Source organism: Gouania willdenowi, chromosome 4, assembly GCF_900634775.1.
Source record: "Gouania willdenowi chromosome 4, fGouWil2.1, whole genome shotgun sequence".
In the NCBI taxonomy this organism is placed as follows: Eukaryota; Metazoa; Chordata; class Actinopteri; order Blenniiformes; family Gobiesocidae; genus Gouania; species Gouania willdenowi.
The window spans coordinates 28,242,349-28,255,772 of NC_041047.1; positions in this window are offsets into that span (position 1 = coordinate 28,242,349).

Here is a 13,424-nt window from a genome sequence, read left to right on the forward strand (position 1 = left end):
TACCGTGTGATTGGCTAAAACAAATCATGGTGTGCAGGCACTACGCCCTGTCAGTTTCAAGCATTCTGTTTATGTCCCTCCTTGGTTCCGAAAGGAACCAAGCCAGACGCAGACCCAGATCGATGTGGTGAACTCAAGTTAGAGGGAAGGCTACACATCAATCTGGCTCTTGTCAGGTTAGCTAACCCACTAATTCAGAACAAACTGAAGATATTTTTGGACGGTTCTTCTTTCCTGAGATGAGCACTGACTTAAATATACACTGTGGTGACCTTCAGCTATCAGGCTGTTAGTGAGATGTTGTTAGCTGTTTGACCAGTACTGGAGTGGTGGGAACACTAAATCAAGAGCAGCACATGGCAGACATGCAACTTATAGAGGAATGAAGAATCAGCTGATAGAAGACTTCTCTAATTGATCCTGCTGTTAACCTATCCCGTTATCTAAAACGACAGCAGCCAGCACAGGAAAATGATTTCACACTACGCTATACCTGATTCATATTCTTGAGTGCCAAGCATATGTGCTGAATGATACTTGCGATTCATTGAAATGTACAGTCCCCATACATCTTAAAAGGTTATGCTATCAAAGCGTTTGAGGATATCTGCCTGGATAATGGCTGCCTGGCTGGAGATGTGTGTATGGTCACCCTACTTTAAAAGCCTTGCTGCCTAGAAACCTTCTAACAGTCATTTCCTTATTCGCCAAGGAGGTAATGTTTTCACCAGCGTTTGTTCATACATCCATCTGTTAATGTGGCCCCAAAGCAAATCCCTCAAAATTATAATTTAATATCAGATATGTAATACAAAAAAGTATACAAAAACACAGAAAATTCCCAAAATATCCAAAATGACTTATAAAACTTAAAATGACAACAAAGACAGACACAACAACCACTTAAACTGGGGCTGCATCTGAATAGTCCCCCTTATCTCCTTTATTAGCCACTGTTCCTTCACCCCTGGAAGTGTTTAAGTGGTGGCCATGATAAAAAGCTTTCAAGTTTTCTTTAAGCTGAGGTAAGGAGGTTCAATGCATCCTTTATAACCTGCTTTAGCCTAGGAAACATTAATGCATCCTTTACCAAAGGAGACGAGGTAATGCTGACCCACAATTCCTTGCGGCAACAACATTTAAAGGGACACGCACATCTCAGTACGTAGCGCTCACAAAAAAGTTATAATCGTCTGTCTGACGAAGAAGATAGTTTCTGATGTGACGCCGCTGCGCACAGTCATGGAGATGAAGGAGGAAGTGGACTCCATGACCCATGATTCAAAGGCAGTTTTGGGTAACGGGAATAATTTTAAATAACCATAAAACATTAACTTAAATAACTTTTAGCAGTACAAAACGTTTCTAATATTGACCTCTTTTAAAACTAAACAAACACCAAACACAGTGATGTCTAAACAGGAACCGGAAGTAATGCAAGCTCAATAAAGAGAGGGAGCCATAGTCTTAAAATTAAAATGAACGTTTTGCAACACCAAATTACTCCAAAATAACGGATGCACACACTCGGACTATGTGGAAGCCGTTGACAAAGTTTCAGGTCGAATAGACACCGTTTTGTTTAATCCTGTATGTCCTATTCGTAATCTTGTGAATATTGCTTCTCCTTTCCTGCATCTTCCTCTTTGACGTTGAGGTGTATTGACTGCTTCATATGATATTCATTTAATGCAATATACATTTTACCTATATTTTAGTGTTGGCCTTTTGCATGTGTGGACACATGTTTTCACAATCAAACCCAGCCAGCACAGTTGCTATAGAGTGTTATATTGACTTAGAAAACAGAGAAGTTTCTTGTCTCAGACTAGCTGCAGCTGTATGCCATAAACGAGTCTAACTCCAGCTTCAGTCCTTGATATATAGGAGTTTTACACCTTTAGGGTCACAGTTAACATTTGTTGCTTCCTTTCTTTGTCTCTTAGCTAAAGCCTTAAACACCACATGTTGGTGTCAGGGCAAAATTGTTAGTTATGTTTATTAACATATTTATTCATAGACCTTATTCTTTTTAAGGCTTTAAGTTGAGACTTTTCATTTCTGCTGTCTCATGTTTTCTGCTCTCTTCTCGAGGTCAGCTTCCCAAAACACATCTTATCCCTCAGACACGGAGGCATCACACACTCACATGCCTACACACACTGACATAGTCACACATACACACCCAATACACATCCATTCATACACACAAACACCATACACGCACACACCTCCAACACTCACGACAATCAGGAAATACCAGAGAACTGGTTGTTTTGACCTAAAGAAGAAACTGTCTCTTTTCACTCTCTTTCCTCACCTCCTCCTCTCTGTCCTCTTTATCTCCCGGGGGGAGGAGGGAGGGGGAATATATGTGATGAGTTAGAACTGTGGGCCACTCTGTCATCGGATGTCCGCCCGGGGCGGACACTAATTTTGTCCATCTTTATACTCTTTTTTTATTTAGTTTTATAATAAACCTTTTTTATAAAATCATCAATGCCTTGCCTGGACTCCATCATTCAACCAGAGCAATAAATCATGACTCCAAATGAGGTCAACCGCAAATTTGCCGTAACATTGGTTTCAGGTTTCTCGTCAGATCATATATCAATCAATCAATCAATCAATCAATCAATCAATCAATCTTTATTTGTATAGCGCCAAATCATAACCAATGGTATCTCAAGGCACTTTACAGTAGAGCAGTCTTAAGGACGGACTCTTCATTTTATGGATACACACATATGCATATATACGTATATACACATACATATGTATCCCACACCCAACATGAATATATATATATATGTGTTTGCTTGGCTGTCTTTCCTCAGAGTAGCTTTTGGCTTTGCTGCTCTCAGACCTACCATGAAGGGTGTAACTTGGACACTTATCTTCACGTTGTATTAATAAAATGTATGTTTATATCAAGAAGGTGTCCGCAGAACCCAACCTGGGGAGTCACATAATAAAAATGCCTCCCCTTGGCTCCCCTATCCCATCTATCCTGCCATAATTTTTAAAAAATGTTTCCTAATTAATGACAGCCTCTGATTCAGCAATTTTACAGTTAATAGATACAATGCTTGCCCTTAATGCCTGTTTTGCAAATGTATCTGCCAGCTCATTCCCACCTAGGCCCACATGAGCTGGGACCCAGACAAATCTAAAATGAGACCCCATATTTTGAATAGACTGAGGAAAAATCAATATTTCACATACAAGATCATACCTTTCACTTACAATACCTGATTTAAAATGTTCTAAAGCTGACAGTTAATTTGTATACACTATCACTCTCAGCGGCTTAATCTGCTCCACCCATTGCAATGCCATCATAACTGCTATCAGCTCCGCTGAATACACTGATAAATGATCAGTCACTCTTGCTTTGAACCATCTGTAAAGATTTGTACATAACCATAATAATCATCTATGTCTCATTGCAAGCTGTCTATCTCCCTTACAGTTAATTACTTGTTTTTTTCCATGCAAAGAAATATCAACCTCAGGAGCTGGTAGCAACCATGGTGAATGCAGGAGACAAACAACAGATGAACTCAACTCTAAATTTCCATTACCAGCTTTCTCTGCTTTCTCCTGTACACCTATAGCAAAGGACTGTCTTTTGCTTTTTGATTGTTCCCATGTTGGAATGAGGACACTTCTAGTTGGATGATCTTCCTTACGTATGTCCTTTTAAATGAATATAATACTGTAAGCCAAAGTCATCTTTAGTCGCATTTCACCACTTTCAACCTGAAGCGCGCACACTGGAGAGGTTCTCATTGCTCCTGAGCAGAGCCTGAGCGCAGTACCCTGAATCACATCAAGCTTCTTTAGCTCAGATTTCGCAGCAAACCAGCCATATTCTATAACAGACCTAATCAACCCAGTATCTAGTCTTTTCATTGAGACCATATCTGCTCCCCATTCCTTGCTACACAGGCATCTAATTACATTAATAACCTTTTTACATTTATCCATTAGCTTTTCATTATGACTGTGACATGTAAGTTTAGAATCAATATGCATGCCCAGAAACCTTATGCAATTTACTCTTTCTATATCTCTACTATGCAGCTTAAACTTGAACCTTTTCTCAATTTTCTTAATCGAGAAAAAAATTACTTTGGTTTTTTCAACTGAGAACCTGAATCCCCATCTTCCATCCCACACTTCAACCGCATCAATAGCTTTTTACAAACTTTTAACTGCAAATGGAATATTCTTTCCCCTTTTCCAGAGTGCCATCATCTGCGAACAGCGATTTGCCTATGCTATAGTCAAGTGTATCAAATATATAATTTATCATAATTGAAAAAAAAATAGGAGAAATAACACTCCCTTGGGGTGCACCGTTCTCTACAGATAGACAGTTAGAGGCAACCAATTATTATCCCTCGCCACAAAGTGTGGAAGGGGGATATAGGTTTGAGCTCCTTCTGTCCGTCCATCCGAGTTAAAGGGGACAGCTTTTCTCAGAAAGTGTTTGAGATAGGATAACCAAATTCAGTGTGTGGCTTCAGGGTATCAATACCTTGATGAAGTTAAAAAATTAGAAGCGTGCAATTATGTTTTCCGGAGTTGTGTCGTTTTTCTTTTTTACTCTGTTCGAGGTACTGTATCTTCAACAGAGTTTGTAAGAAAAGCTGTCCCCAGCTTTTCTTACAAACTCTGTTGAAGATAGTTAGTTTTGTATTCTGATGTGATAATATTTTCTTATGTATGCATCTAAGTTCTTAGATTTAGAACATTAAGGAAAAGGTTGTGAGTTATAATGACAACCAATCTGGCAGGGGTTGTTGATGACTATGTCTTCTTGTTCTTACTTGAATCTCCCTGTTGGTAGTCCTTAATTCAATTAAACATTTTGCCATCAATTCCAGGCCTCCGAATTTGAATTAACGCCCCATCCTTCCAAAGCATATCATATGATATTTCCACATTGAAGAAAACTGCAGCAACTACTTCTTTACATATTTGAGCCTTCCTTATATCATTCTCTAATTTAATAATTGGTTCATAGTCGATCTCCCTTTTCTGAGCCCACTTTGAAATGGGGAAAGCAAATTACGTGACTCAACTTAAAAACTTATCCTCTCCACAACCATTCTCTCCATTATCTTACCAAGGTGTGAGGGTTAGGGTTAGGGTCTTTACCTGGCTTTCTGATTGGAATGATAACAGCCATTTTCCAACTTTTTGGCATTTTCCTCTGTTCCCATACTTTATTAAATAACTTTAACAATATATAAAGAGCATCACTAAGATGTTTTAACATTGCATAACTTGTTCTGTCTTTTCCTGAGGTCGTAACTTTGGCTAGTTTATCAACTCACTTGAAAACATAACATTCAAGCTGCCATTTGAGTCCTCTACATTTTCTAGGATATATTGATAGTGCTCTTTTGTTACTCTTTTCATTCTTTCATCATTAGTTGAGTTAAACCTATGAACCTTAGCTCCAGCTCCAGCCATCAGTGCTGCCTTATCTCCATCTTTCACTGCCACTGCCTCACCATTCTTAAGAATTGAGTAGTTCCAAGAATGTTGCAATGGAATCGATTAATCTCCACATGCTTAATAGATACAGTATTCAGAAGTTCAAAAAGGTATGAACGGATTTAAATGAAATTTGTCAGCTGATCTGAACTTGGCGGAGGTTTGCACTCTCTCAGTGATCTTGTTTATATTTGTGAGGCAGGACGTCTTAAGATATGTTGAGCTGATGATAGTGTTAAGTGAAGGTGACACAGAAACAAACAAGACTTCCCTAAACATTATTTAGCACTTTTTCCAAGATAAAGGAAGTCCAAAACCATCTTCATCAGGATTATTAGTTAAACATGTTTTAAATAGTGATTTTCAATCAGACGGGCTTCAAATTACCCATTAATGAGATGCCATGAACCAAATTGAGGAATTTTTTTTCTTTTTCAGCTGTATTTACACATACTGTTTGATGCATGAAAGTATGTATGAATCCCTTGCATATTTAACAACCAAAATAACCCAGTGTTATTGTCAACCTTTTATGACAACGCAAATGACGCCCATATTATTATACAAAAAATGGTCTGAGTTACACTTTTGCATCAGCCATGCTTTTTGGCATTATTAATGGCTATAATTAAAGCAGAACTAAGTAACTTTTTCACCTTAATAAATCCTTGTCATAATCCATGTGAGGGTAATACAAGTCTTTATGGGGTGATTGAGGGGTCTTTCATCCCACCCTGCTGTCTCTGGCCAGAAAATCGCACTTGCAACTTTCCCTGCCTCCGACCCAGTGGCAAGACGTACTGCTTTACGGCAACCCAATACAAACTAATGCTAGATTATGACCAGCCCCGTGACTGCACACGGTGGTCTAAAAATTCACTTTTCTCAAACTTATATCATGGTGGAGCGAGCAAAAAAAGGCAGAGAAGACCTTTGTCAGAGGAACGGAGCAACTCCATGTAGTGACAGCTCAGCAGCAACACACAGCAATCACACACACTGTTGTTGCTGCAACAGGCATGCACACACACTTGCAACCCAGCGTTCCATCAGGCAGTGCACACACAAATACAGTATCCATCCATCTATCTATCTATCTATCTATCTATCTATCTATCTATCTATCTATCTATCTATCTATCTATCTATCTATCTATCTATCTATCTATCTATTTTCAGAGCTGCTTTGTCAGCACGAAAACACATCACACACATTTCCACACTCCCTTCCGTATTACTCCCACATCATTCATTTATTTGACTTGTCTCTCTTCCTCATACTGTTCACATGGTCACATGGGACTTAATGTGTGAAAGCACCCTTAGTGTCACTGTTGTATTAGGATTTTTCAGTGATCAGTTGTTGGGAGAACAAAGGTGCACATGTAGCTGTGGGGTGGGGCAGGTGGCAGGGGGTGCGGAGTGTTTACGACAGTGACATCACCAAAAGGGACCTTTAGGGGGAGCGCTAAGTGCTAGTTCCTTAGTTCTGCTTTATGACTGAAGGAATAAATGCACAATATCAGTTAAAATTTGTTTTGCAGTGAAATACAGTTGTAGTGAAATACAACACATTTAGAATGCATTAGTACCTTTTTGTGAAGCTGATTTCAGTTCTTTAGCCGCTGATGAAGATGAGGGAGCAGATTCTTGTTTATGTTTGACAGTTGCACATTCCACAAAATAGCACTAATCTATTGCTGATGTCATTGGTTGACATTATAAAACGCTGTTACCTAATACAAACATACCCTGTCTGACTGTCAGCATTCCTTTAATTGCGTCTTCAAATTGCTAGAGCGAGGTCCACCTTTGTTGGTCTCCTTGGAATTATGCAGGGCTCTATGATGTTTCAGCATGCAGGTGTTGTTGTCGTATCCCAGTTTTTTGGAACACAGCAGTTCTGATTTTGAGAATAATATTCTTTGTCCATACCTTTCATAAATCAAAAGCATCCTGGATTACTTGGTACACACCTTAATTTGTAACTTTTGGGCTTAATTTTGGATAAATTGAGCCACTAGGAATTTATTTTGGTTGATTTCTTCATCAGATGGCTGCTGTAGTTAAACCATATTTGGTTTCCTTTTTTACTGCATCTGGGAATTTAAAAGAAAAGAAAAAACAGCTATATTATCTATATATTTCTACCACCATTAATAGCAATACCATAGAGTCAAAATGTATGGGCACCCCCACTTTTTCATAAAATTGTGATGAATTGCACAATCCAGGTCAGATCCAAATGAACTCGATACAACTTAATAAAGATAAGATTGGTCAATTACGAACTGAGATATGAATTTTTTAAATATCACCAATGATGAGAGATGGGGACTTTTTGGGAGGTTTTCAAATTGATCCAAAATTAGTAAATGAAATCTGATCCTCTCCAAAATGTCATGGAATCTTTAATGGTGTGAGGTCTATCTTTGGTTAAAATTGTGTTAAAATCCATTGCGTACTTGCCGAATGCCGAAGTTGAGATGTTTCTGTGTCAGTTGACTGTGAGATAGACACCCTGTAGTAACAGTAATGTAATGATCATGCAAGTGTATTCTATAGTGTGCCACAATGTTGCTTAGCAACAACGCATGCAGTGTGACTGGATCAAAAGGCTATGATGGCTTCCTGACAAGAGGATGTAGGCAACAAGGCTGTGTTCAATCAAACTTTTTGCGCCTGTTTTTAAAAACTCATCTGACTAAAAATAATCACTCAGATGCTTTTTTTTTGTCTCTTAAATGTCACAGATCATTTGAAATGTCATTTGAAATTCACAAACTAGAATTTCAATGAGATTTTCAATCACTGATATGTGTGCTGTCACATCCTTTCTGCTGCCAGAAATTGTTCTTCATTTTTCCTCTTCATGTATGTCATGTATCTTTATGCAATTTTTTGCTCTCACGCCACTGAGTATAGTAATAAAATATCTATTTTAGAATTGTGTGTGTTCATCTTCAAATCTGCCTTGCCTCGTCACCGGTCCTCACAAGCATAATGACAAAATATTTATTTGACTTTTGAGTATTTTCCAGTTCTAAAGTGACATTCTGAATCCTCATCCCCATCTAGTGTCCACACAGAGACATAAAGACACGTAAGTGTGTGGAAACAGGAAACAGTCTATGGAGCTGTAATGAGATGCAATGAGAGTGACTGGCACATAAATGCTACAGGTGTTTATCCCTAAAGCGGAGGCTTGTTTATTTTTATTTCTTTGTCTACACATGCTGTCAAAGATCAACACTATAAGAAGTGCAATCTTTTTAAGACAGCAATGCATGTTTTGTTATTGCAATTGAATAAATGATTTGCATAATTGTGACCATCATAAGGAAGGGTAAGAAACACTTTTTTTCTGGGAGGATATAAAAAGAGAGGGCAGTGTTACACATAGGTGAGGGGGTGGGGGGTGAGGGAGAAGGGAACAGGGAGGAGAGACTCAATGTAGGAAATGGAACGGGTGGGGAAGAGTTGATTATTTTAAAGTGAGAGTGAGATGTGATGTTGTAGTTGTGCATATTGTGCTTATTGTGTTGTGTAGTCACGCCAGTCTGGTGACAAGTGTGAAGCTTAGGTATATGGTGGTGGCTGTGGACGGAGGGAAGGAGTGAGTGATAATACCTAAAGCAGGTTTGGGTTCAACGTGTCTAAGGTTAAGCCCAGTACGAGTTTAATCCAACAGCCCAAGGCGTGCCGGTGCATCGTAGACCAATGTGCAAAAACCGCTACTGTAAACCCAAGCGTTGCCCCGGACTACTGACTGGTGTTTAACCGCTGAAGCTGAGAACAGCTTTGGCCCAGGAATAGAAGTTAGTCTCCCCCGTCTTCCAACCACGGTCTGGAGACTGGAACAGGAAGGATGATGGCAGCTGGGGTCAGGAGATGCAGTCTGTCTGTGCACTGTGGGATGGGGAGGGGCTCATGGCAGCACAATGGCATATTTGCAGACAAAAATAATAACAATTAGGTGAAATTCAATGATTTCCCATGGAACACCTGACGATCTCTCACGGCACAGTGGTTGAAAACCTCTGGTTTAACCGATTACTATTGTTTAATCTCATACATCTCAATAGCTTTGCTGTGTGTGCACTGCATAACTAGTAAGATAATGTGACTTGTTATAAAGAAGATTTATACAGTAAGAATGATTTGACTGTAAATGAAACCATGGTAGAAATGTGTAGCTGTTCACTAGTCTGTGTGTACATATATAAAAACAACCTATCCGTCTGTGTAAGTATAACAGTAAATGTGACCTCACTTTGAAAACTGCAACTTCCTGTTTTATATTTGTTTCTTACGATTCTTTTCTTTTTTTCTTTTTTTTTTTCAGGTAAAATGAAAATTAACCACTTTTTAAAGTTGTGTTTAAAAAAATACCTTAAATTTATATTTGAATTTTTAAATTTAAAAACACATTTTTAATATCCTTGTCTGAACAGAAAACCCAGTGACCAAAACATGCACTCACCCTCTCTGTGACATCTCCAAGATTTTGCTTCTAGAGAGGGACCATGTGTCCATTCTTCATGTACCTAAAGAAGAAGAAATGAAAGAAGAATCATTAATTGTCATTTCATGGCACATACAGAAGCTTATTGCACTCACTTGAATAAAAAAAAGTTTCTGTTTTCATGTGAAAAGTACGGAAAATGTAATAAGCTTCCGTAAATAAGCTTCCATAGAAAAGTTTCTGTTCTCGTCTTAGAGTCATCTGTTCTTTTCCTTTTCCTGCTCCTCTCCATCTATGAGCAGAGTTCCCTGTTTGTACCCGTCTTCCACAGCTAGTCCTTGCTTCTGGTAGGATTAGCTCAGCCTTTGGTTACATTGACACCAACCAAGCCTGGCCATTTGTGTGTCCTTGTGTGTTTGTCCAGTGCGTCTTGCATCTGGACTTGTTTTAGGTAAGTTGACCTTTGCGTCTTGCCAGGCGACTGATGTCCCAGGCAGCGTCTGGTACCGGGACTTTTTTAGATTTATGACGGGCCACAGTTGTCCTGTCACTGTTATAAAACATGCATTATATATTAGGTTAGAGTTAAGAATTAACCTCTTTAATCCCAGCAAGTGAAGACAGGAGGAGACATCAGCAGGCGACTTCTCTATCAACCAAAACAATGTAAGCAAAGATGAGGGTTGAGATCAGTTACATTTTTCAGTTACAATTACATCTTCAATTACCCATGTTCAATTACAATTCAGTTACGATTACAGTGGCCAGCCTTTCTTCATATTACAATTAAATTCCAATAATTTTTTGTCCTCGGAAATCAATTACAATTACATTCTCAATTACTAAAGTTCAATTACAATTAATCACAAATACTGAGCTTGAAATAAATAACCTAATAAAAGTTAACCTTCCTCTTGTGTTTGCTTTTTGTTAACATCTCGTATGATAATGGATCCTAAATCAGCTGTAAAATACACTAAAAACAAATATCTAACATCTATTTTCTTTCCTATCTATTGGTAACATTGTTAGACTTCCTAATCAATGAAAATATAGGTTTTAATATTTTTGGTGTGGGCGTCTGAGCTTTTTCTGTCAGTATACCCCTCGATACCCCTCTTTGCGGTGTTGGCCTTGCGGGGCGTGGGGTTGCCTCTTCCCTTCAGGTATGGCTTGGTGCTTGTCCCGTATCCTGGTTGCCTTGGGGGCGATCCCCGCGGCGTGCGGGCGCAGCCTGCCACGCCAGTATGGGGGGTGGCCGCGCTGGGGAGGTGCTGGGATCTGTGCCTGGGTTGGGGCGGGGTTGCATGGCACTTGATGATGATGCTGTTTGCTGGGGGGTGGCGCTCACTGTTCCGGTGGTTGGGGTCATTGTCGATCGCCAGTTGGCGGGGGGGCCTTGGGGTTGGCTTGGAGTCGGTGGCGGGTTGCGCTGGCTTCTTGGCTCCCTGGGACTATCTCGGGTGTGTATGTCGGGGGCAATGGCTGCCTCTTGGCTTGGAATCTTGAGGGCGTCTTGGGGGTTGCTCGGTCATGGGGGGGTGGCCTGGGGCTCCTAGGCCTCCACTCTTTTTGCTGGCCAAGCTGCATCTCGGGCCCGGGGCGGCGCTTGGGTTTGCAGAAGCAGTTCTTGCACAATAATTGGTCATGGATGCACTGGCATGTCTTTGGCTGTGCAATAAACTCATACTGGGCTTAACTTTAGACACGTTGATCCCAAATACCAGTTTTAGGTATAACCACTCACTCTTTCCCTCTGTCCACAGCCACCACCGTTATACTTAAGCTCCACACTTGCTACAACACTGGATGAACTGATTACACAACATAATAAGCACAACTGTAACATTGCATCTCACTCTCACTATAAAGTAGTCTTCCCCACCCTTTCCATTTCCTACCCTGACTCCCTCTTCCCTGTTCCTTTCCCCCTCACCTAGGTGTAACACTGCCCTCTACTTTTATATTAACTTTATAATAACGTGTTTCTTAGCCTTCCTTAGGGAGGGCTGTTGATGGCCACAATTATGCAACAAAATGAATTCATTTATTTAATTGCAATAACAAAATATGCATTGCTGTCTTTAAAAGATTGCACTTCTTGTAGCGTTGACCTTTGACAGCATGTGCAGACAAAAAATAAAAAATAAAAAATAAAAAAAATAAAGACTTCTATTAACCAAAACAATGTAAGAAAAGATACTACACATATTTAATGTAAACAAAAATAGACATTACGCTATACTAATGCCTGTAAAATGTCAGACAGGAGTGTCAGCATCCACTGATGGAGGAGGAGGACAAAGATGGAGGATATAGGAGCACCAGCATCCACAGCAGCCTGAGAGGAACTAAAACAAAATCAAATGGTTAGTGGTGTAATATGAGAGAATATTTTCAAAGATGGTGAAATTATGGATTAGAAGAAATGTATGTGGAAGCCTTTAAAACACCTCCAATGTCCCTGCAGGTAAATACAGATGTGCAATCTAAATCTGGTAACATTTGACATTATCAAACACACATTTGAACATTTTGATTAACAACTTGGAAAGGTATGGGATGGGTGAGGAGTAAACTATTGGACAGGAAACAATTAGTGGAGTTGGGAGAACATACATCGTCGTGCTTGCACATTGCTTGTGGCGTCCCCCAGGGGTCAGTATTGGGTTTATAATATTAATAAATTACTATTCTAAGGTTTCATAAATAGTAAAAGGGGTAGTATCTATGGATAACACAAATGTTTTGTATTCTAGTGATAATTCGCAAACATCAACATTCATGGTAAAGATGAAAAAGTGGTTTGATGGGAACAAATTATCACAGATTTAAGGAAAACTACATTTAGGTTATTTGGTAATTGCAAAAATAATGCTTGAGCACAGTTATTGATAGATGGTGTAAACATTGACAGAGTGTCAACATTATATAAATATCCATATAAATATATATCTATTATATGTACTAAACAAATATCCAGATCATTTTCTAACATATACTAAACAATTATAATCTAACATTTTTTTTTATTAGAAACGTCCCTCTCTTACACAACTTTGGCTGTGCTTTAATTAAACAGAACAACTCGAGGCATAAAAACACAGATTATTAGAGGGACAGCTTTAAATCATCAAATCATTCCACTCTAAAAGTTTTGTCATTTCAATCCATAGTCAATTACTCAGCTGGAGCTGCTCCTGTCAGTCACTCTGACTTGAACGTTCCCATTTGACAGACAGCACTCTGACAGCGACTGCTCAGGCCTGTTCGGCCACATCAGGAGTGTAAAACCAGTTCAAAGGTGTGTACCCTTACTCCAATCCGTTTACAGTTTACACACTTCAGACAGCAGCCTGGCCACACCTTTAAATAGAAAAATAAAATGTGTATAAACGTTGCTCCCTCCTTCAACAAAATATTGCTTTGTTTTTAGACACACATTCTCCTG